The 23,674-nt window shown below is 36.2% G+C and overlaps 1 long non-coding RNA gene across 1 annotated transcript in view; it reads left to right on the plus strand.

Annotated features, from left to right (window-relative positions):
- LOC144351950 (uncharacterized) overlaps positions 1 to 5,545 on the plus strand; it is a 31,552-nt gene extending 26,007 nt beyond the window's left edge. Inside the window, exon 2 of the long non-coding RNA XR_013420501.1 lies at positions 5,163 to 5,545. This is a non-coding gene — a long non-coding RNA (uncharacterized LOC144351950). The remainder of the gene's footprint in view (positions 1 to 5,162) is intronic.
- Positions 5,546 to 23,674: the final 18,129 nt, after the last annotated feature.

The raw sequence follows: 23,674 nt of genomic DNA on the forward strand, positions 1-23,674 counted from the left end.
TGATGATATTGAATGATGCCATCATAATATTGAACGACGCCATCATGATATTGAATAATGCCATGATGATATTGAACGATACCATCATGATCTTGAATGATGCCATCATAATATTGAACGATGCCATCATAATATTGAACGACGCCATCATGATATTGAATAATGCCATGATGATATTGAACGATGCCATCATGATATTGAATGATGCCATCATAATATTGAATGATGCCATCATAATATTAAACGACGCCATTATGATATTGAATAATGCCATGATGATATTGAACGATGCCATCATTATATTGAACGATGCCATCATGATATTGAACGATGCCATCATGATATTAAATGATACCATCATGATATTGAATGATGCCATCATGATATTGAATGATGCCATCATGATATTGAACGATGACATCATGATATTGAACGATGGCATCATGATATTGAACGATGCCATCATGATATTGAACGATGCCATCTTGATATTGAATGATGTCATCATGATATTGAATGATGACGTCATAATATTGAACGATGACGTCATGATATTGAACGATGCCATCATGATATTGAACGATGCCATCATGATATTGAATGATGCCATCATGATATTGAACGATGACATCATGATATTGAATGATGCCATCATGATATTGAACGATGACGTCATGATATTGAATGATGCCATCATGATATTGAATGATGCCATCATGATATTGAACGATGCCATTATGATATTGAACGATGCCATCATGATATTGAACGATGCCATCATGATATCGAACGGTGCCATCATGATATTGAATGATGCCATCATGATATTGTATGATGCCATCATGATATTGAACGATGACGTCATGATATTGAACGATGCCATCATGATATTGAATGATGCCATCATGATATTGAACGATGACGTCATTAGGTTTGGGGTTTAGTTTGATACATGGTATATCTATCTACCTAACCCTTTACAATAACAATAATTCCAAGGCACGTTAACTGGACCAATCTTAATATCTATGCTTCAAGTCCCACATCACTTTTAGGGATTACCTGCTGCTTCTGGGATGACGTACGACCAGGTTTAAGGAGTTTTAACACCAGAGTCAGTAACTGGGTGTCGCTACGGATGAAATACGTTAGCCATAGCGGCGTTTCTTCTCCAGTCACCAAATTTTAATTCGTCTCAGTCTGGCGAATGTGGCGTAATTTAATTTAATATAAGAATAATTCGACATTGTCCACTGGCGAATGGTTAGGCGAAGCGCACTATACCGAGCACCGCTCATGACTAGCTATTAGCTACTAGTATATTACTAATACGAGGTACTAGTTAAATCATGATTACGTGGTGACTACGGCATATCATAAACCATGAATGCGAGTTGTTTATGAGCCGTAACTATCAAGTGGCCATGATTCAACTAATTTGTAGCGCGACTGTCGCGAACTTGAATTGGGGAGGTTTCAGTTAATCGGACTGTGGTTATGAAGACGCGTAACTTAATTTGTGCTTAATTTGTCGCATATTCAATGTTGTCGAAACTGTGATATCACATGCCAAGTCATAACCAGGTTAGGGCATATAACGACGAAAATAATAAAACACCCACTGGCCAATTTAAGACAGTCGTGGTAGACACTGTAATGTAAGTATACTATCAGGCGTCGATTTACAAGCCATACAAATCTTTTCTCGAAGCAATGACACGCAATTGTAAATCGAAATATTAAGACTGGTATTCGAGTAAACATGTAAAAGTTAGCCAATTCAAAATCAATTAATTCGATACGGGACATTGGGTAATAATGATGTATTGTATTGGAGGTGAGGAGGTGTCTTCTCTACCCCTATATACAAGTTACATGAAAACATGTTGCACGAAATATTGATATTTTTGTAAAATCATTTTTTTACGTTTTTTTTAAATAACCCAGAGCGTTGTAGGAATTTAAAGATTGTCATGTGTAATTGCGGCGAAAAATTGGCATATATGTGCAGTCCAGAGCCATGGATAGTCACGTGCCACGCGCATGTGGTGAGCGAAATCGCTATATGTCCGCATCATAAGGCTTTCTCGCAAAGTTACGTAACAACGCACCGAGATGTATTTACTTGTTGCACAGTTTTGTTTCTAGAACAAAAATAATACAGTACATAGCATCGACATTTTGAATTGTTAACATCCGGGTAACTGCAGCTAGCATAAGTTTTGAAAGAAAGAAATTCTAATCTTCCTAATTAACCCGAGAGTAAATGAGAGTGTACCAGTGTCTTTATGCACGCCGGTGCGTTTTATTATATTTTAATTAATGGTCCGAGAGTGGTAACCACGTAATATTTGTTGAAATAATTGGCGGGAGAAATCGATGTCGATTTCGGAAACAAACACAAACCACTACCATACTGATACAGTATATATATATTTTTTTGCGCAGAATCGATTAGTTGGCTTGTACATAAAGGGTACCTCTATGTGGTTGACCTCATCGCGCTGTCTAATTGCCTGCCAGAATAATCCGAAAAGAGGGGAGAAATATCGAATTTTCGATCTATTCGCGGAGAGTAGAAAAGACTCCGTTGTATGTATGTGTGTGCTGCCATGTGTTGGGGTTTCACGGTCGTATTCAATTTACTCTCTCCGACTATATTTGTAAAAAAAAAAAAAAAACGAAAATGTTTCCTCTATTCAAGCCTGGAACGAATTCTTTCAATAACTGTTAATGTTTATCAATTTCTCCAACCCTTTTTTTTAGAAACCCACCGTAGTCGTATAGTGCTTCCATGTAAATATGTAAGGATTTGTTTTCCGGGCGTTGAGCGCCGGTTCCACTATTAATGCAATGCCAAAGAGCATGGCCGTGTGCGTGTGTACGATTACATGCAATCACCCGAGGCAAAGAGCGTTTGTTTCCGAAACGATACAGTTGCTGAGTTTCGTTTCATTGTTTTTGTTGTACATTTCATTGGTTCAGTGCTTCTCGGGGCAGAAAGATTTCAATAGAATGAGCAAGGAAGGAAAGAGAGAGAACAAAAAACGGCTCCATGCGGGGATGAATCATATAGGGCTATATCCACATTAGAAAGCACCAGCTGTAATAACTTCACAGTTATAGCATAAATGTGTCGTTTTTTGGTATTTGTTTTATACTTTTTGTTTTGTAATTCTTGTAACCTTGAGTCATTTTGTGCCATTGTCTTCATTTCCGAGTAACATAGTAGAAGTTTTGTAACGCCAGACAATAATAAACGCACTAACAGTAAATAGTTTCAAAATTACAACCCTTTTCAAACTCATTTCTTTAGAAAACTTGTCAAAACCATGCTTACTGAGGCCATGGGACTGGTTTGTAGTTCTATGCTGAAGCCGACCTACAAAATGTGTCCTTCAGACCGACTATGTGACGTCACTTGCGATTGATGTGCGCACGCGTCCCTTTGTTCTTGGTTTGCTTTATCGGTACATCTTCTGTAAAAAAAAAAAAAGACCAGTAGCAGGACAATAAAATCAGAGCACTGTAACTTCAGTTGTTTTATCTTATCGGCGGCCGCTATTTATACTGTTTCACGCGCCTAAAAGCGTTCGTGTTTTGGAAACAACGATTTCCCTCGGAAGGGATCACCCACTGCGATCTACTGGAACGTGGTCGGGCATGATTACCAAGTGCTCGCTAATTGATTGGGCGGGTGGGTCTGAATTGTGGCACGTGACCGATAAACCGACTTAAATCTTGAATTACGTGATTTCAACATCTGAGTGACGGACAAAACGCCGTAGGTTACTGTAGCATCGAATACTGTGGCGAGAGGGGGGGGGTCCATCATGACATCGATGTTTTATGAATTTTTGGTTTCAAGCATAGTGGAAGATATCCCGTTTTCTGGTTAAAAAGAAAAAGGAAAAAACTTAGCCTAGTTTTGAGCATTGTATAACCCGGATATCCGTTATATTTACTTGTTGTTTCGATTAGTTTATGTTACTATAAAATGCATTGCACCGAGGCACGTACATGCTGTCAGGGGGCGTCAGGTTACATGAGTAAAGTGATAAACCGGTAATAATTCAACAAAATTACCCCCTCTTAAAATGAGATTTATATATCTTTCACAATAACATGTGATTCTCGCTTCACCACAGTCAGTAAATTATACGGACTCTGTCACGGTAAAACACAGTTCAAATGTTAAATCTACTAATTACCAAAAATCGTTAAATTAGCCATTAAGTATGTTAACTCTATCACAGAGAGTTAAAAATAACTTGTGTTTTTTTTTCAATAATAAAATTAAAAAATATACATTTATAATATAATATATGTTATTATATACTAGATATGATATTATTCTTGTAGTAGGATTACAACTCTATAAAGTTATCATCCGATAAGTGGGGGTGAAAGAATAAGACATATATATTAACACAAGTTATCCCAACGCCTCGTAGCTCTATGCGTCTGCGTAATCGTCGGACGAACGATTCGGACTCCGTGACCAATTGTCCTACGCCCTCATGCGGCGGGGTTCAAATGATCATTCGAAAAAAACAGTGACTCTGCTGACACCGTGTCCACCCAACTTAAAAGAAAAACAATTCTGGCCAGCAAGTTTTCCGAAAGTGATGCGCGTACGTTTCTTTATTTTAATTTTTAAGTTGTCTTAATAAATTCTGCGTTAAATTTTTATTGACCAACGAAGTTTTATTATCGTCATTCAAGTTCCGAAACTTATAAACAAACACGTTTACCCCCCCCCCACGTTTAACGACCCCACGCACAACATAACGTGTGTTCCAAGTGTTGATTGTATCATGGTTATTACGTAACAGCGATGAACGTCGAGTAAATTCATTTTAATATATGGTATCGTTGAATTTCAACAAGAATGTACTGTCACCGTTTTCCGGGCAGTAAAAAATACAAAAACTACATTACAGTTTCATATTATTTATTTTTTGCGTTCGACGACAATTCACGCATTACTTTTGTTACAATGTAGCTGACATTACGCGCAAATAAAACCTTTATCGAAATCACACGAAGCTCTTCAAATCGATCGTGAACAATTGAACATGTTCAAGATTTTTACTTTCACAAGAAAAAAAACTCTTCCACGCGCTTCTTCATTCATTTGTTCTCTTTTTTAACCGTTTCAGGTGGCCACTTTCAACAGCTGAAACTTAAAAGTTCGGGTAAATGTGCTCTTGATGTACTCAGCAAGGGCTTGAATCGATGTTGGCACACGGGAGCGGAGGAGGGGCACATTCCCCGGCAACAAAGGATCTTGGTTAAGGATTTGTCTTCCGTCCGAACAAGTCTATTACGAAGCAATGACATCAGTTGTACCCAGGCACAACGCGAAGACATTTTAAGCGCATTATGCCTATAGCTATCTAACTACTTAGATATGAGTATGAGTTATTATTTTGTCGATATTATGGATTGTCGATTGCAACGTGGTTTGTTTGAGGTGAAATCAACATACGTACCCTGGAAATAGAGTTTAAAATGATGACATAAATGTCTCTCTTTTTGTCGATATCTGTCTCTCAGGTCTTAACTTTTTATCGGAAATCTAAAAACTAGAAAAGAAGAAAGAATATGAAAAGAGTAGAATAACACAGTCTGTCAAAACATTGCCCATTATTACAAGGTTCTTGTGGGCCGCTGAAGAAGATAGAGCTGTCATTATTATTTATTCGTTTGCTGCCTCTTTCAGACGTTCGATTTCATGAAATGAAACAGGACATTCATCCGTGAAGCGATGTCCAAGCACGTTCGAATAACGTTCTTGTAACCCAAAACGAAGAATGACTCTGTAGTTTCCATAACTTTGTTCATTTTTTCCACAACTATCAACTATTATCTAACGTCCAAGTGACATCGACTCCCTCTCTCTCCCATTAATTAAGGAAATAATATCACTTATACTAATGGCACAGTTGAAAAGGCTAAGGCTGTGATAATGGCACACTGCCTTGTTGGAAAACATGATTAGACAAAAAACAACAACATCTGTGTTGTTTTCTTTTTAGCAATCACGGTATAATTGGAAATGTCAGTCACTGTTGTATTTGAGGATGAACGGACGCTTCGGCCATCGTTGATTTTGTTTTTTCTGGAATGATTTTAAATATGTTGAAATACATATAATTTGTATTAAGAAAAACAGTGGTCCAGTGTCAAAGAAATGATCCTCTCTATGAATGCCAATGTTAAAATGATATATTACGAAGGTATAGGTCCATAATGTAGCTAATTTGGCAGCAAAATAGTATTAGAGTCTTCATTAATGGCGTTCCATTCTTTCTTGCGGTCACAGTAAAATTATATCTTATGTAAGGAGTGGTTCATTGTCGACGGTATGATCTCTTAATGTATATTGATGTTAAATTGGACACAGTTGTATAACTTTTTAATCAGCAAGAATAAACTAAAGAGTTATCGCGGACTTTACCAGCACGGATTCTTCATATTATTTTACCGACTATCAACGCTTACGTTTCTATAATGGGATATTTATATTTATTTTCTAATCACGAACGAGATACGAGTAAATAAAAAGAATTATGCCGTGTTTGCAATGTACGCGTTATAAGTGATTAATTATAAATATGCCGTAGTTGTGGCGTAAGAGATATACGAGTACAAGAACTCAATCGATAAGATATAAATCGTGTATGTGACCTACGTTAAAATGATACGTAAATCTATGAGATGGGAAATGGTCGGCAAAAAATCCGTTGCCGAAACTTTGTATCCACCATTTGCAACCGCGTTGAATTTTATTAGAAGTCTGAAAATACCGGTGTCAGATATTTCCAACTAAACGATTCTTGTTGAAAAAATACAGTCCTTGATTTTGTGGTTAGCCCTGTCTGTGCCATTATTACCCGTACATTTTTTGCCGGGCATCATCGTGTTCGATACGGGTATAATAGCGACGTGTACAACGTGGACACGCAGGAAACACGCTTACATTATCAATATTTCGGATTGTTCCAGAAAGTTAACAAATATGTACCCATCTTATCGGTGTTGAGTTGTTATCTTGACTGGTTGTGTAGAATCAGGACCCACCAGGTTAAGTATAGATAAATCACTACTTCATACCGATTATCGTTGCATACAACTGCTTAACGGTTGACGCCGAGCTACCATACACGACGACGCCTCGAACAAGCGTGATATTTCAAAATAATACTATATTTAATAATTGGAAGCATACTGGCATTGTTGGCGGTTTGACAGTGACGATATTCCACGGGGAAAATTGTCTACGTACCAAACGCATACACATTGAATTTTATTTATGTATACTTATGTTTATTTAAGCCCTCTACGATCGATAATTGCTATTAGTACATTAAAGTAATATCGGTTTCGTTGACGCACACTTTTAAACAACTCTTAACAAATCAGAATTTCAAAAACTAACAACAATGCTCCGATTTTATATCGGACGTTGTCTTTACGTAAGGTAAACATAATTAATATCCAATTTGCGCTAATACCACGTCTATATAATATTAGCATTTTTGCACTGTAATTTTCTTCCGCGATATACATCTAAAATATACACAATTCATCTAACACCATAATTTTGAAAATATGTACACATTTGGTTTTAATATTTATCTTTACTCTACGGGCGCCAACTTATGAGTTAGTTAGCCGGAGTTAGTTTCGGAAATCGTTTTCTGGGCCACTGATTCCATCAACTACACATGCAGTTGTATATAGGGCGCATATTTAATTGGTCGAACTTGACGTCATAAAATTTATCAGTAACTATTAATTACTTTCCCGATTTAACTGTTGCGTTTGTTTGTTGTTTATCCTCATGGAGCGATGTAAATTATCATTAACTGTTTTCCAGCTTCGTCAGTTGGTCTATTCTACTAAATAATGTAAATAAATTCACCACGTTGACATATTGTATTGGAATGTTGGCGTGACATAAACACATGCTTCCTCGTAGATTTAGAAAGCACGTAAATTAATTTAGTGAATTTACTGCAAATTTACACTTCAAATACGTCACATTATAATGAATAAAAAACAATACACTATTGTTATATCCAATTCCTATCGTAGAATGTGTAGAACATCAAACCTTTAACACGGGATCATCTTTGATGGCTTGGTTCCATAATGATGGAGTATAAAATCTGTGTTTTTTTTTTCAGCGCAGCACGATTTGTTTTATTTTGTGTGTCTATGAAAAAAGACACAACCAAATAAAATGGTATACAAGTGGTAATGATATAAAGCTTTTATATTATATTTTATATTTTATTATAGTAAGAACAGTGACTTTATGCAGATAGTATTTCATTAAGGTGTTTAATAACTACCGGATATGACGTGGATTGCAGCAGTGTTTTCAAACAGAGAAACGTTATGTTGCTTAAACATTTCCTACATAGTCATTCATTACAATATTTCCATTTAAAAATGGAGTCATTACAGTAAACATTCAGAATTTCACGGTTACAAAATTACGAAATTTGAGGTCCATTTATTTATAATAAAACTGCGCATAACCCAACAGTATTGCATACCAAGAGAGACAGAAAATGCATGAAAAGCGTACGCGACGAACACAGTCTTTACAGCAGTGTTAAACATTATTCTGCAAATCGGCAGAAATCAAAACAACTTGAAGATGATACGAGACATAATTCGAAGGTAAAGAGAACAAATAGAGTAATTGGACAGAATTTGGAATTAGTTGAATTATATTGTTCTGAATATGCCACCGTCGATACAATATTTCCGCCTGTGGAAACTGTATATAGATACCACGATAACATCCATACTGATATGAGAATACTGGATTTATGGTAATTATTTATGACAACAGACAATACAGATATTTCAATAATTATAAATCCATCAGTCATTAAAATGATATTCTAAATCAATATTATTAATCGTTTGTAGATTTATTTTAAGATACGTCGAGTTAGATGCTCTAAATAGATGTTTCAATTAAATTTGCTATTGCTGATTATAGATTTAAAAAGTTTAACATTTCTAAGATTTCAGCAATTTTGTTAGTACGTTAATTTTCAAGTACATTGACAATAACTTCAGATTCATTTTCTTATCACGCTATATCCAGCTTTTAGTTTCAAGAACAGAGAAAGTACACTTTTCGGGTAATTAAAATACTATTTAATGTTGAAAGCGATTCGTTGTATCTGCGACTCGTGGTACAAATGTGTTGTCAGTTTCATGAATATTTCGAACCGGCATTCCAAAAAAGAAACTTATTTATAGACAACTTGCCTATTAAATGACACAAAGTGACGCGCTTATCAACAATCCACTAATACGAAGACAGGCTTTTAAGTTCGCTTTATTCGTCTATTCAAAGAGTTTTCTCCTAGTGTTTTGGAGATATGGCTCAGAACGTTACAGCTGTCACTTGGCGTTTTCGATCTCATGTGTAGTTTCAACTCGCGATCGATACGTTTCACAAGGATATGCATTAGCAGTACAAAACACAACCCCCAAGTATGCCTGGTATAACCATTGTCACTCACGTTTTTTTTTCTTCTTCCTGTTGAAAAACAGGAATCCTTGGATCCCTTGTCTATTTTCGTGTGTGAGGTTAACTTGTTTTTGATTTTTACGCAATATATCAGTACATATATATGATTGTGACGGAATGTGAAAATTAAAGCTTTGTTTATAATTTTTTGTTTTTAGTGTATGTGTTCCACAATTTACATTAGACAGAGTGTTAAAAAATGAATGACTTAGTGAGGCCAAAATTGAGATCCGTCAGAAAGATTTATGAAAAAAAAAAGCATCGCAATAATGAAAGCAATGCGTAAAACAGCAAAGAGAAATTTAATGAGCAAATCTTCAAATCTCTCATAGTCCTTTAAAATATCAAGTTGCATTTGACTGATTTCACTCAGAATTTAAGTTGCTAAAAAAGTGGTTGATATAGCCAACGGCACAGTGTTGCCGATCGCAGCTGAACGAAATTCGATTTCGCGCCGAAATGAAAAAAAAAAACGTCATGTGAAAGAAACCAGGCGCCGAAAGTTGGATTTAAAGATGAAATTGTGTCCAACAGAGAGTCAGACGTTATCAAAGTTTCAAAAAATATCGACGAAAAATAAAGAAACTTTTGCCGAACGATGTACAAAAGAGCCGTTGGGTTGAACCCGGGGAGGGCGGGAAGACGTGTAATCAATGAATGGAGCAGAGGATGAACAATTCGTAGGGTAGCCAGCAGGGATGCGTCAATACTGAAAGGTTGGAATTGCTTAGCCCTGGGCGGAATAAGGATCCATATCGAAACAGGTGTTCTGTTTATCAGAGCACCTCTCTAAGTACACTTCTCGAAAATATTTTCCTAAAAACGCGAAAAAAGTTTAGTGTATTGCAGCATACATATACCACGTGGTATTCCCCGGCCAATGAGAAAGGAATTCCCAAAAATAATACAGCCTTTAAACAATATTAACGCTTTTAAAACGAAGAACTATTTAAAGCGATTATTACTGTACGGGGACGATGGCTCCGCGGCGATCGAAACCAGCAGTTCATTACAATAAAATTAATCAATTACGAAAGTATAGTATTAAATTCCGTGGAATTTATCTGCAATTTAATGACATTTTTTTTTTAAATAATGAATAACAAATGTAATGTCACTATAAAGAATCATTTCATCTCGGCTTCCAGTATCGCAGAAGTTGCTTCTAAGGTTTACTGTTAACATTCAGTTGAGACGCTAATGTATGGACACAATTCCAATGCGTTAAGATTTATTGGAAACATGTTATAATGTTTTGCGGAAAGCAGGACGCACAATCCAACTATAAGCTTTCTTTCAGTATTTGTGTATCTGTTTTCGCAATTGAACTTGTCAGTTAAGATGAGTAAATCACAAACCACTGTATTTAGGTGGAAAGCTGACTTGAACAAAATCTAAAGTATGTTTTTTTTTTCAAGGAAAAGCAAATACAATAGGTTATTACAAATATCTCGGCCTTATAATATTGAGCAAAAACACAGGAAACGCATTAGTAGGCTGATCAAAAAACACAGAGTATTTCAAGCTTTTTAATACTATGGTTTTATCGGCCCTGAGTTATGATGCAAAAATCTGTTGGTACAGGAAGTATCGCGATACTGAGCGTGTGCAATTGAAATATTACATAGCGTTTAGTGGTGTTAAATCATCGGCTGGTGCAATCTTTTTGAGATGTCACCAAACAGAGTTGTAAAATAAAGTTATGAACTAGCTGAATCACTCGACGAAAACAATAAGAAATCTTGGTTAACACATGATAGGCTTGTTCGATTATGATTTTGGTGAGGTGAGGTGTGGTTCTGGCAGGCGCCTGGTGATTTTTAGATATTTCTTTGTACTTAATGCATAACAATATCAACTGACATATTCAAACAAAATCGGTGGGAAGGAATAGGTTCTGTGTTATCACAACTACAACACATCATTTGAATTTCCTTAATGATGCCGATGATACATTTAGATTATTTGTGACATGTTCTAGTCATGTATTGGCAGTAGAAGAGGACAGAACACTGTAAAAAACGTAGATGCAAAAATACAGTTTACCATTTTATTCTCGTATGTTCCCTTTACATACATTTTAGAAAATTGTATTTACCAGGGTGGTCCGTCGGAGGTGTGACTAAATCGTCACAAATTGTATTCTTATATGTCTAATACAACAAGTTCAGTAATATGCAACTTGTCAATATTTGAAGAAAAAGCCTTCAAACTACCCCCCAAGAATATATAGTTACATAGTTATACTGTGCTCTGAATTGTGTTGAAATTGTTGGTCAAGAATGGCCAATGGCATAAGAACAATAAAATCATTATATATATATGAAAACAATACACATTGTGTTTTGATACTACCACTTTTATTGAGTGTAGTAAATATAGACATTTAGTTTTAATAGATGCGTTATTAAAACAACTTCGATTCAATATTTTATGCACGTGTTAACAGAAACTACCAAGAAGCACGAGCCTCCCCTAACTGCCAGTGGAGTTAAGCGAAATAAACAAACAAACAAACAAACATCTTGGTTTTAATTGTTTTAGGGCTTAGCAAAAACTGGTTAGCCAATAAGGTTTGTATCATTTCTTAATCACCCATTAAAAAAGCAAAATGTTTTCTGATTGGCTCGTTAGATCGAAGTCTATCACTTGGTTATATACTTACCCCAGTAAATAAGCGTATTTTCAGATTGGTAAGCTGGTCATGTGATAAATCACGAACAATCTTGTAAATCCCATTTGAACTCCCTCCTCGTTCCTGATTCCTAAGCTGGGCTGCGTTGAGTTTGCTCGGCCATGCTTACAAGTCAACCCTTAGTTGTTCTTGGACGTAAATACATAGGAGTGCTCCCGTGTTTTTTTTTTCCAGGTATAATTAAACCTTATTTTTTTGTTTGGCAAATTATTCCCAGTTTTCTCAATACCAGGTAACGTTGGATCAATTCAATGAAAAAAATACAAAATGTCAAAATGAAGAACGTATTGATCTTGGCTACTCGAAATTCCTAGTTCAAAGTATGCTATCTTCATTACACATTTTATTAAAAGTATAATAACTATAATTTCAATATATACAGATTTAAGTTAGTACCTGCTCTTGAGCGTTAGTTGTATTACATACCTGATAACTTTTAAGTGTCAAGTATTTTAAACGTATTTGCTCATTAAGTGGTTACATAGACCAGAAATAAAAGTTATTGCAATTTAAACGCAGTGTTGCTCTCACCAATAATGTTCACCCTGTCTTCCATGGTGTCTACAAACACGATTTCTCTCCATTTCCATATGCAAAGTGTGCATACCATGCCTTAAAACTACCCCCAAAATATTTCTCAGCATGTGTATATGTAAATGTTAAATGTCCATACCCCGCTTTAAAACTTCACGCAAAATATGACTTCCTAGATTTTGTCAAAAGTAACAATTATATGAGTTTTTACGATGATCAGCGAGAAATGATGCACACAAAATATAATAAAATAACAATTTTGCAACGATAAACTCTTAGAACACAATCAGGTGCCATTATATTAACAAGAGGATAGTTTCTTCACTTGTAATTGTGACGCGTGATATCGACACTCTGTAAATGAAACGAATGAGCAGTCACGGTACCGTGCCTGGCACAGTTACTACATTGCTATGTTAAAGCGCGGTAGTCGTCGCGCTGCGCATGTGCGAGATATATGAGTCTCATATAAACAAAGATGGCGACTTTGACTGTTGCGCAGATCAACGAGTACAGACTGAGACGTTACTAAGCTTTAACTAGGTAATTTTCATGTTATTCGAAGGCATCAAGGAGTCACCGGCTGTAATCAGTGCAAGTCGCGCCAAGGTCAAACCTCATACTTGTGATTTCAATTTGAAGAGCGCGTTGGATTGTGGGAAAATCAATGTTTATCAACACAAATGTCGCACATGCGCAGCGCGACAACTACCGCGCTTTAATGGTATTGGTAGCGATGACATTGGCACCCACGGTGAAAAGAACGTGGAAATTTTTATTTCCAATAGTTTTCACCTCACTATGTGATTTAAAAAAACACCTTATTTCGAATCTTTATTAATTGTTTTGTTTAATCCATTAATGTTCCCAATCACGGAATAAACCTCTCAACAATTGCATCTTTCATGTTCTTCATCTTGTTCTTTTTTGAACCTCTTGAATTTGTTTTTATGCCATTATCCAATTGAAACTATCCTAAATTGCTTTCACTCGCTACACAAAGCCGTGTGGCCGTCGAAGTTTTAATTAAATATTCAATGTAAAACCAGAGAACATGTTTTGAATGTACCTTGTGTCTCAATGTTGCTGTTCTGTGTGGGGAAATTATCAGTTAGTCATTGTAGTAAGAACACGCCAATACACAATATATATAAGCAATTATTTTGGGAATTAGCATTAAATAGACATTTTCTTATAAATCGAATATAAATAAATCGAATTATTCAGTGCTACCCCATACGTGCCCAGTATTCTACAAATGTATCTTATTCAAAACTCGAAATAAGCTTTGTAATGATATCCAATATAGTCAATCGCGGCGCTACTATCGGCGAAGCATGTCCTTCGCCATGAGTCGAGTGTGTGGCGCAATCTACGACGGCGGAACCCACACTGCGGCTTGAGCACAACACCGAATGCCGCTACCGAGACACGTATCACATACATCACCGAACTTTACGTGTTACACCGTCGTCAGTACGTTGCCTCATAGATGCTTATACCACCAGCAAAAAAATTATCGTTTATTCAATGGTTAATAAATCACGAAATGTTTATAAATATTGACACATTTTATCATTTATCAACACATCAATTAAAGGCGACGTCTAGAATGTTTGATGACATGTCAACCTCACCCAGAAATGGTCTACCGCGTTAAATCAGCTGGTAAAGAGTGAAAAAGACAACACGACGCGGTCAATAGACAGAATTTATCATCATCGAACTTGACACATCAACATTACAATCGGTATATTGGATGGACAACGTCAAAATCGACGGAAACCCCCAAAAGAATCAATTTCCAAAACCTATATGTGTTGTCCCAATAAAGTGATTGATTTCGCGCGTTATTAAGCAAAAAAGACAATGTTTTCATTTTGTTTTCAACGAAAATCTTTATTTTGGGAGATCATCGCAAAGTGAGGTTCAATCCGCGAGTCATCGCATTAACTTCGAATTCTGATAAATAAAAAAAAACTTTACTGTTTATCGAAGCCCACATCGAGAATATCGGTTGAAGCTTTTAAAAAGAAATCGAACAATAGAGCGTAAATTGGAGAGAGGCGCATTGTATATTGCCATGTATGTTACATCAAATCGCGTGGTAGCGCTTGCTGGTTTCACGGACTCACCAAGTGTACATTTTTCCACGGTTAATTGAAATTTCTTCGATTTATCTTGCGCTGCTCCAATGGAATAGACGTGTAAAAAATCGACAAATGCATTTCTATTCATGGTCAGGTTTGTAGCAAGAGCTGGTCACGCACGAAAAATGTGGCGATCGATTACTGTTAAGAACACTACTAGACTTCGATGAAGAACGGTTCTCTTGTGGCGTGTTTTCTCGCAGCTTGTTTTCGTTTTGGTGAAATATTCGGATAACGATGTCAGTAAGACACAGCGGTTGGCAATTTACGCGTACTACTCGCTTATTAAATACCATCTACATCGAAAAGAAACTTGTAAAATACAAATATTGAACAACTATAACTCCAATAGGCGTGGTCGTCTTATTTCATGCGCATGCATATTTGCTCTGCAGATAGATTCCTTACATTGATACATAGCTTATACAATGTAAAAGATTAGCAGACATCTGGCATGCAGCACACTCTAATAAAATAATCCTTGTTAATCCTAAAAAAATAAGTAATAAATAAATCTGACATCGACATTAGTAGAAATAATAGTGCTGGTTCACATGAGTAAAGCTGGTTGTGTCTTGCGCGCGGCGTTGATTGCGATACGTAGTTAACGGGAATATCGGGTAATTGCATCAAGACATGTACAAATGGGGTGACACTAGAAATTGTAAGGATTTTGGAAACTGTTTTTCTTTTTCTTTTTTTTTATTGTGAATTAGGTTTGGAAATAAATAAGGGCATATGTATGATTGACAAATGGATCGCGGAGTACTAAACTCTTATATCACGATAGAAAAATACACAAAAATAATGAAGTCATTAAATGTTACTTTGATTTCAAAATGATTATTTAAATCTGTCTCAGATTAAAAGATGGCAGATTAGCAGCTGTCAACTACTGAATGGAAGAGATGTCTTATTTTTTCGAATCTGTACTCCAGTTTATTCGTTGTAAGTTTCTCCTCGACAACGACCAAGCCTTATCGCTCAAATAAATCGGGCAACTCGCGCGCCGCTGTGCGTTTCAACGGTATTCGATTGGATATGTTTTCGGATAAACGCCGTCGATATATAGAACGATTACGTGGCCATCAAATCCCAGTTAAAGGCTATTTAAGCACCTGCATAGACATGTCAACTGAACTCAAAAGAAGGTTTTGTTCGAGACACTCCGCCATGCATCATTATCGAACACCAGTGGTCATAATTTTCAACTTTACTCCAGCATTTGTACAAGCTGACGATTTCCGATAGTATTCGGTGGAAGGTAACGACTTTCTGATCACTCATATAACTCAACGGTCCAGCGAACTGTCAAAGAATCTGTCATCAACTCTAATAATCTATAGTTTTCTTTCTTTTTCTTAAATCCTCCAATAATTAGTATTTACGAGTGCACTGGCAATGGGGCGTGAAAACACGTGTCAGTTAACGCGTTTAATTCATGTTCCGGGGCGTCGCTGGGCCGCCGAGGCGCACCTCCGAGTTATTCCGAAGTGTCTGTTGGCCGAGTGAAGAAACACCTTAAGACCGTTTCGAAGGAGAAAAACTCCCTCTTGAAGATCGATAACAGTCCTTCTGTTGCCCGGAGGTTCTTCCTAAGATAATGTAAAAGCACCTACAGGCATTTATAAGCTTTTATCCGAAATCAATTCCCCTGTTGGAAAATAAAATACAAGAGAAGAGAGATGACGAAACTATACGATATCGACCCATGACAATAGTTTTGTATATTAAATGCATGTATCTGTTGAGTCGATGCCACGACAACATCAGCAGGTGGCCACGCAGGTAGAGACACCACGACAAATCTAGCCCCTCGGGTTATTGGTTATAAACAATTCGGCTAAGTACGTTTTCATATTTGTTTTAATTTGAGATAATTCACTTAGATTTTACTGTATTGGATATGGGTTTCATTATGAGTAACGCGATTGAACAGTAATGTAATAAACCCGTTTAAACTGAACGGAATTTCCCAACATACCGAAGAAATTCGAGTTTAGACAAAGTATCTCTCCGTTGATCAATAATAAAATCAATTTTCCAATGCCATAGTAACATTTCCATAGAACATCGTTGTTTCGGGACAGAAGTTTGACTTGACAGTTTATAGTAATTCAGCAAGTTACTTGGACTATCGAAACTTTACAATCACTTGGCGTTGTCTGTGCGTTGTTTTTGTTCGTCATTCTAGACTTACTAGAATAATTCTTCCAGTAATCGTGGTCACTCTGGATAGCCGACTTTCCAGAAATATTCGAGTCACCTGGCTCATACTCCACAGGTACCCTCATAGTCTGACGTTCAGTGACACATTATATCCCAATAGTTACAGAGAAAGACCGTCTATGACTACCCACAACTCTGACAAGTGAGTTCCCATTTTTTTCGCATACGTCGCGAATTGTATTGATTCTGTCCGTAGTTAATATGAATAAATTTCCACTTTGGGGAAATTTTACTTTTTATCAACGTGGCAAAAATCATGATTAAAAATCAAAAAATGTTACTCTGTGTTCAACCCACGGTGAAGGCCATATTTTTTTCCCGCCAACATTTTGATGTCACATTTTGATAATTGCTATGTATTTTTCTGTGTTAATTTTGGACTATAAAGACATAATATCTTATTAGTTACAGGGCTTGATCATAACTTTTGAATAATATTTAAAGGGCGGTGGTTGTCGCGCAGCGCGTGCTCGAATTTCACGTAAACAAACAATGTTTTACACGCGTCGTATACGTCGCTATGAGTCTCATATCGAACAGAACGCGGAGCGACTACCACCGCCCTTTAATTTAATACATATGAGGGGAATTAAAACATTCAACGTTCAATGAAAAAAAAATATTTCCGTTATTTTTTTCAACTCGAGATAATGAAACAGTGTGTCAATAATTATATATTTTTTCAAATTTAAAAAGATGTCAACATATAATTTGTGAATAGTGACTAAATAGAAAAATAATTCTAATTTGTACATAGTAAAAAAATACACTGCCCTGTCTAATAATCAATAGTTATGGTATATCATATACCAATAGAACAATATGACAACAATCTCAAAACAAATCACGAAACGGAAGTCGCTAAACGTTGGAAACAAAGGACATCCGGTCGAGAAAAAACAAACACATTCTACATATAGGCAAGACTGGTAACTCGCTCAGACGTTGGACTCACTTATCTAAGACAAATCTTGTAAAAACGTATTTAGATATTTAGTTTCATGACATTAACTAATTTTAAAGAGTGTGAGTGATAACATAACATGTGTTAATGAGTATTGTATGTGTGTGTTAGCAGTCACTGTTACATTATGTCAAATCTATACAATACGAACGTTGAGGACGCTATCCATGTTGTATGTGTACTATTTTGCATCGCTTAGTTAGACTGGGTGTTGTTGAATGACGTTGTAAGTCAGCAAGAGACTTTTCCCAAAACGGAAGAATTAATTAAATCGGGAGACAAATGTTGATCTCGACAAACAGTTTAAACAATCCAACAAACAATACCTTCATTTTGAGAGGGCCAGGTTACCGCTGTTTATTGTCTGCTGGGATAAATAGGGCAACATTGTTTAATAAAAATCTATTGGGTAATTTGCCGAAAATAAAGCTCTCTTAATGGATACTAATTTTATTTGCTTGAAACATAATATCCATTTTGAGGAAAGCAAACTTTGCAACATGTGTGCGTAGAAGAGAATCGTCTCAACCACTCGATGTGAAGGTGACATATAAACAAAACATTTAATTTGTACATTTTAATTCGAACTCTAGAGTAGGAAGCTTATGAAAAGCGGGGTAGGACGTCACCAGTGTTCGAATGTTTCCATAGAACGCTGTTAAATTCATGGCCGTACCAATCCCTCTATTGTCACGAGTGTGACAAACAAGCGCGTTGTTAAACTGACACGGTCCGACGTCGCGACGCGCCACGTTTGTTAAGCCACTATTTTGGTATTTGCCACTATTTTGGTACCCGCGAAAATTAAAACCAACGTCCTCTTGCTCTTTGTTATTATTTTTCTTCACAAGTCAATAAATCTCATAATTCTGAATAATTCTGGACAGTTTGTGTATAATTTGGAGTAATTTGTTATGTTTAATTTAAGTTTTCTTTACTTGCGCATCTTTTCAGACCGAATTGTCATCTTTTTGACGCAGACACAGTGACACTAACTTAGGGGGTATTACAATCGGCTGTCCTAACAGCCATATCGCGGAGCTCAATTCAACTGTCGTACTTTTAAAAATCAATTGCATAGCATATCCGTCGCCGATTGAAATGGTGTTAGTGCATCGAAACTGTTCGGCGAAGCTGCTAGGTAAGTATATGACGATTCAATACTAATATTGATATTTACTAGCTAGCTATCGCACTATGACTTGTTTAGTGTGCCTGCTCAGACTGCTGCGGCGTCGCGAGTCGTCCATTTGATTCTATCATCATCATCATCATGTTGTGTTCAATTCCAATTTCGAATGTGCATCGATTTCTCAAAACAGTAATTTATAGACATGTATATAGTTCATCTGATCCAGAAAGTGATAGTTTAAACTTCATGTACATGTCCAGCTTGAATTTAAATAATCTATATGCGGACGTTGAGCAGACGGACAACAACAGAGCCACCGAGCGATATGGTATTTTTCCGTTTTGTGTTTCTTCCATTTGAGATGCATTTCTGTAAAATATTCCGTATATGATGACAGAATTCGCTGGTGTTGTCAAGTTGTAGCATCCATTCTGGAAATTTTTATATTTTAGCAGCTATTTATTTTCTTGAAATTAAAATGTTTTAATACGCAAGATTTAAGTAATTTGCTTGGTTTCCGCGGTAATTGTAAAATATCACAAATTATTGCTTATTTATAAACACAAATTGCAAACAAAAGTTAGTAATTTATACCCATAACCTGAATGATATTCTTGTATAAAACATGTCAGTCACTTTCTTATTTTATCATATTTTTTTTCTATAACATGACGAGATAGAACAATTTGTATAATATATTATACTCTTGCGTAAATGACAAAGGTGTGTCAATAGTCAATAAAACAGCTAGCTGCGGTTCCGTAGCTCTTTGGTGCGACCTACAATCGAATTTCGCCCTAACAATTTCATTTGGACGTCTTTTTTTTAATTTTGTAGTTGTACGTCGAACATAGAGCTACAACTGTACGGGATCTATCACAGTTTAATAACATAAATTAAATCGCTTTTGCTTTCGATTACTATGGTGTGACGTACCTTTATTGTGAATTGATTGCTGGATGAATAACATACAAACTTTTGTTTGCAATTTGTGTTTATAAATAAGCAATAATTTGTGATATTTTACAATTACCGCGGAAACCAAGCAAATTACGAGAAAACGGCAGCCATTGACATCCCACACTCCCTAGCACAGAATAAATGTAATCTCGTTTGGCGGTCATGTGATACAGTGGTGGAAGAATAAAACTCACTCTTCCCGTTATTCTAATTGTTCCAAGAAAGCAATCACATACAGTATTTATAATTGTATGATTTTTGTTTAATAATAGAAACTAGTTGCATAAACGCAATTTATCTACTGATTTCGGTCACGTGGTACAAAATTATAGGTCTCGCGTAATTTGCTATAAACTCTGGAATACAAAATGGCGTCTTTCGTCTTGTTATTTTTCTGCGACTCGGTGTACGGTAAATAAAGTCAATTTTTTATGACCACCGTCATCATTTCACAGCGCAAATAAGTTCTGGTCATTGTTTGGAAGTAAATAAACATAGTGAGTACTTTCGAAGGTCTTAAAATGTTATTTTCGCGACGACCAAATTCGGCATGTGGATTTTAACCGGTATTCAGTCGCACAAGGCCCCATAGCCCTATGGGCCGGCCAGAGTCAGTCACGTAAATAATGCGGTCGGCAACATAGGGCTATGATTCCACAGCTATAAAACAGCCTAGGCAATACCGGTACTATAGTCATTTAGAAAAGACATACAATTTGTTATTAATCTCATTATACACTTGTTATTAATCTCACTAATAACAACCATTCATGGTTATTTCAATTTTTGTATTACATTTTAATTTGTTTAGTAAGTTTTACAATACAAAAACCATCTTTATTATTGCTGCATTGTGGATATAAATGTAGCTCCACAATGTGAGTAACCACTTGGAATTCCTACTGAATTTTGGGACGCCATGAATTCACAGAAATGCTTTCTTAATTTCATTTCCAAATACTTGCTGTGATAGATGAATGTTTAAACAATCATTTATACATTTTCCATAAGTGAATAAATAATATTACTAAAAAAATCCTTTGAAAATCAAAAGTTTACCATTCAATCTATTTGTATCTAACAACGTTGTCCTGACTCACTGCACTAATGATCAATGGGATAATGGCTTCCTATAGAGAAGAAATGTGTTAACTCAATATTGGATTTTGCAAAGAATTGTGGAATTGAAAATTGAACTGAACAATATAACCATAACATTTTTAAAAATAACTTGCACTTTGCTTGAAAACAGGAGAGGTAAAAAGCTTATTTTAACGGAGGGCTCTATGGAAAAGATGTGAGCCCCCCAAATGCCATCTACAGTTCAATTTTCTATCTCACAACTTTTTGCAAAATCAAATATGGAGTTAACACAGTTCTTCCCTATACATGTATATAACACATTTCTTCCCTATACATGTACATGTATAACTAAAACTGGATATTATGAATCACTGTCTTAACTATGAAACAAATAATAAGGTATAATTATTCCCTTAGAACCTAACCTGACTCACTGCACTAACAACCAATAAGACATTTGTTACTCATAATTAGGACTAGGTATTATTATTATTTTTAATAATTTTTTTGTGCCAGGCAACAGTTCCGGACATTAAATTTCACTGTTGACTCTCCTGACTTTTTTTATGTGCAAATTGCAAGTGCTGACACATAGTGCATTTTTGCCACAGAAGTCATATTCAAGTTTGGGACTACATGACAGGGCTGTGCGGCCATTTTCCTATCAAATGGCAATTTAATGCACTATCCTCCCTTAATCAAAGTTCCCCCAAAGTCGCATTCGTTAGTGAATAAATCTTGGCCAGTGGAATTGGGCTTTCCGTGTTCAGCCTTAGTAGGATTTGAACTTGGGTCTACAAATCATGAGTCTGATGCGACAACCACTACGGTATACTACCAGTGACCGGTAGGACTAGGTATTATTACCTGGTAATCGAAGACGACCTGACCCGACTCACTGCACTAACTATAAAACTAATAATAAGGTATTATTATTCCCCTAGAACCTAACCTGACTCACTGCACTAACAACAAATTGGACATTTTTACCTACATGTATAACAACAGTGTTCTCTCCACACCTCTAAAGCGTAATGGTACAGTGATGTGACCCTGTGAGATGTTCTTTCAAGGGTGTGGTCCCTCTAAATCCAAATCAAATACTAGAATATTAATAATTTGCCCATTGCACGTAACAGCAACAATGTGACAAAACAAGTCTCACAAATCACAAATACTGCACATGTCCGGAAAATATACTGATTTGGTACACTGCTATTATTTGCAGTTTGTACTTTAATTCAAAAAAAAAAACAAGTGAAATTAGGTCCCATTGAAAATAAAACTGTACATAAATCGAAGCAAAAATTATTCAACTGCAGGCATCGCCAAAGAAAAAAAACTGACTGGCAACACTGTTGTTTGGAGGTGTCAATCTGCCCAACGATTGTGTGTCTCGGCTACGCTGGTGGCTCATGCTTTGCCAAATTTTGCCGAATGGCGAGTTGAGTTTTAAGTTGATTTGCCAAATAATATATTTTATAGCCAAAATTGACCATATTTTAGGAAAGTAATGATTATTTGAATGTATAAACCATCTTTATAGTAATGTTCTTGAATGTATAATAAAGAAAAATGAACGACTTTTACCATAATATTTTTTCTGATAGTTAGTCGATTTTTCTAGGATAGTTGACGTCGCCATGTCTACAACAGAGCTGGTATTATGTTACTGTATTTTGCCGATCATGTATTAAAAAACTCTTGAAAATATGATACATCAGGGCAAAATGTAAGATAAAATTGGAAACTTTGGTCTGACCTTTTGCATCACTTCCTGTTGAAACACCAACAAAGTCGTATGTTATCGCATGACTTTGTGGACATTTTTTTTTTATCATCCCCAGTTCTTTCTAAGATTAAAACATTAACTCGAGACACACGTTAGATCAAAAGAAATACCTGGATTGCCAGTCTGTTTATTAGTGGTTCTAAGATAATCTTCAATGAATCATTTTCAGGAATTTTTTTAAACAAGAAACAGGGGTGCATCGCCCTCATGCCATGGCCATGTGCCCCTTACCCTAGGGGGCAGATTTTCTGGCAACCACAAAATTCTGAATGACAAGGGATCAAAAGTGGCTTCAGTCTTCAACTTTGACCTGTCTGACAGAAATTTTGGCCCAAAGGAAGCCAGAGAATGCTCCACACCCTGATAGGGAAAACCCCATCTCCCCTACTTGATGGTGCCGCTGAATTGCAGTGCTCCCTCTTGCAGTTTTTTTAGCTCCGCTGTCGACTTTGTCGAGCGGAGCTTATCATATGAGTGATTGTCCGTCGCCGTCGTCCGTGTCAATGTTTTACTTTTTCGACTTCTTCTTGAAAACTACAAGCCTGAATGCTTTGATACTTGGTGTATATG

The sequence above is a fragment of the Saccoglossus kowalevskii genome, chromosome 7 (assembly GCF_978046115.1).
Source record: "Saccoglossus kowalevskii chromosome 7, keSacKowa6.1, whole genome shotgun sequence".
NCBI classification, from domain to species: domain Eukaryota; kingdom Metazoa; phylum Hemichordata; class Enteropneusta; family Harrimaniidae; genus Saccoglossus; species Saccoglossus kowalevskii.